The sequence below is a fragment of the Mustela nigripes genome, chromosome 13 (assembly GCF_022355385.1).
Source record: "Mustela nigripes isolate SB6536 chromosome 13, MUSNIG.SB6536, whole genome shotgun sequence".
In the NCBI taxonomy this organism is placed as follows: domain Eukaryota; kingdom Metazoa; phylum Chordata; class Mammalia; order Carnivora; family Mustelidae; genus Mustela; species Mustela nigripes.
In genome coordinates this window covers 50,973,490-50,976,763 of record NC_081569.1, presented here as the reverse complement: position 1 = coordinate 50,976,763, position 3,274 = coordinate 50,973,490, and positions in this window count along the sequence as shown.

The window sequence follows — 3,274 nt, the reverse complement described above, 5'->3', positions numbered from 1 at the left end:
TTTTTTTTTTTTTTTTTTTTTTTGTCAATGCTACTAGCAAAGTACTTCTTGAGGCTTGCAGTGGTGTCTCATTTGTCTTATTCTCACTAGATCATTGCACAGTGTCAGGGCAGATACATCTTAATCCATTAATGAGTTAGTAAATCATTAGATGAATATCTAGAAGATTTAAAAGGGATCTATTATATCTTCATTTTCAAATGGTGTGACAGTGAAATGATCAGTACATTTCAGAGTACAAAGCGGCATGAGATTAGAATGACAAAGAAAAAAGGAAATGGAATAGAGGTGTTAGAGCAAAAATTATACTTTGGTAGCTAATATAGTTGCAAGATTCCCAATAGAAATGCAGATTCCCAATTTATATAATGATATCAGATGTCTCAACCTTATTTCTTTCTTTTTTTTTTTTTTTTTTTTGCTACCTGTACAACTTAACGTATTATTTAGACAGGCATGATTATGAAAGTTACTTCTTCTGCACATATATAGAATTTTTTTCTTAATAGTAATTTTAGCATTATCTTCTCTTAATGCCAGTAACAGAGATTCCATCATAATGATTGTCATTTCAAGTAACATTCAGTGAGCTCCTGGGTTATACTGGTTATCATGCTCAGTAATGAGGTGCAGTGGATAAGCCGTGCTCCCTGATTTTTCAAGTATAATTATTTAGGCATTTCTAGATAAAGACATGCAAACTGATACTACAATTTAACGGATATCGTTAGTTTTTATTTTTATCTTTTTAATAAATAAAAGAATGTGGGATCCCATTTCTGGTGTGAGCAGGAATATGAGAAGGTAACCCACAGAGATCAGATCACCAAAGCATGCACCCACATGGAGAACTAGAAACCCTCATGGAACAGATGAGTTAACGAAAGTGAGTTTATGGAAAGCAGCAGTAGCAACCGCATGAATAAGTGTTGGTGTACTTCAGGACTGAAAGCAGTGGCAGATTTGGCATAAGAATATTACTTTTTATATAGGCTGGAATAGAGAGTTGAAGACAAGGACATCGATCCTAAAGATTTTTGAGAAAGAAGTTCATGATAGGAAAAACAGTAAAAGTTGTCAAAGAGTCATATTAAGAATGTTTCTCTGGGATAGTTAATATTAAAAGAGTAGAGTAGAAGGAAACATGGAAACTTTAAATACATGGAAGCCTATTTGAGATAACCACATGGGACTCTAGAAGAAGGACTGGAGGTGTGTGTTCCAGGTTGATGTGTGCCAGACAGTTTCCCAAAATGTCCTGGTTCGGTAGACATTTCATTCTCCTTGAAGTTTTGGTCTGTGATTGGGGAAGGACTCAGGTGAGCAGTTCATGTCTGAGCCACAAAGGAACAGCTTATTTTAGAGTTGAGCTCACCTTGGACTTGGAAAACTCATTTACAGGATGGCTTCTTCACTCATTTGTCCGGCATCTATACTGTAAATCCTGACAGGGGGAGACATAGTCACAGTGCAGAAATATATGTACAATGGAAGATTTTGATTTTAAGCATCTTTGGAAAATAAGATCAGCAATAAGAAGATAGGCTTGATTGTAGCCCCAAATCATACCTACATTGTATGTGTGAAGGCTATTGAAGCAGAAGAATAATAGGGAGTATCATCAATAAAGAAATGGAAAAAATTAAAAGCAGAAATTATGAGAAAAAAAAGTACAATAACAGAAATGAAACATTCTTTAGGGGATCTCGACTGCAGTTTTGGTTGTCAGAAGAAATACTAGTGAACTTGGGGAAAGTTGATTGAGTTTCTCCAATCTGAGGAACAGAAAGAAAAACTGAATCCAAAGTAAAGAACTGGAATTTAGAGATCTGTGAGGCACTATAGAAAGTAACATACAAAGTATACACATACATATATTAGTATATATAATGTGCATATATGTTTTATATATGTATATAAAATATATTCAAATTTACCCTTTCAGTTTTCCTCCCAAACTGTCTACAAATACAGTACTTATGATCTTATATAATGGCAACTTTATCCTTGGAGTTTCTTAGGCTACAATACTTGGAATCATGCTTGACTTCTCTATTATAATTACAACCTATAATAATCTTCAGGTAGTCCTGTTAGCTCTAATTTCAAACTGTATCTGTAGTCTGACTGCTTCTGTCTTATAGTGTACATTTGTGAAATGAGCCGTCATCAGAGCTGGTCTGAATTAGTGAACTTGCTCCTTATCTAGCCTCTAGCTTCCATCCTTGTGTTTTCCAACAGGAGCAGTTAGAGCTGTTCTAATGCCTATCCTCTACTCAAAACTCACACTCACGACTTCACACAGAAGCAAAAGCCATGTGCTGGTAATGTCTTACAGGGCCCTATAGGACTTGTGCTCTACCCACAATTGCTTATCATCCCAACCACTCTCCATCTTATTCCACTTCAGTCCCAGGAGTTGTTTAACAACCTCAGGCAGTAGCCATCTAAGTGTTTCCGCACTGGCTGTTCTCTCAGTGTTTTGCTTTTCCCAGATGTACACATAGATACTCCCATGTCCTCCTTTAAGTCTTTGGTCAAAAGTCACCTTCTCAAGGAAACCTATTCTTAACATCCTATTAAAAAAAACCTCTGGCATTCCCACTATCTCTTATCCTGCTTGATTTTTTTCCATAGCCTTATTGTAAATTACCATCTTGGTTTTGTTCATGTATCTGCATTTTCTGTGAGAATGTAAATACTGTGAGGGAGACAATGGTCAATTTCATTCATCAATGCTTTGGAGAATGTGGACTACATGTATAGCTTGGTGTCCTTTTTTAAAAAACAAAACACCATGAACGTTTCTTAATATATTGAAATGTGTGTTGAAAACATTATTTTTGTTATTATATTCTATCACATTGATCATTAATTCATTTTATGTATTTGGGAAAAATGAAATGGTTATATTTTTCATATATTAATCCAACTCTTTGGTAGACATCTTTTTATTTTAAGACTTTTTATTTATTTATTTGACAGAGAGAGATCACAAGTAGGTAGTGAGGCTGGCAGAGAGAGAGGGAAGCAGGCTCCCTCCTAAGCAGAGAACTCGATGTGGGACTCGATCCCAGGACCCCGAGACCATGACCTGAGCCAAAGGCAGCGGCTTAACCCACTGAGCCACCCAGGCGCCCTGGTAGACATCTTTTATCACAGAAATACTAGGTAGAGGTCTACCGGCATTTTTCAGGGAGCCCAATTTATATTTCCCAAGTGTCTGTCCAAAAGTTGTACTGACTTACATTCCTCTTAACAGTGAGGGAGTTGG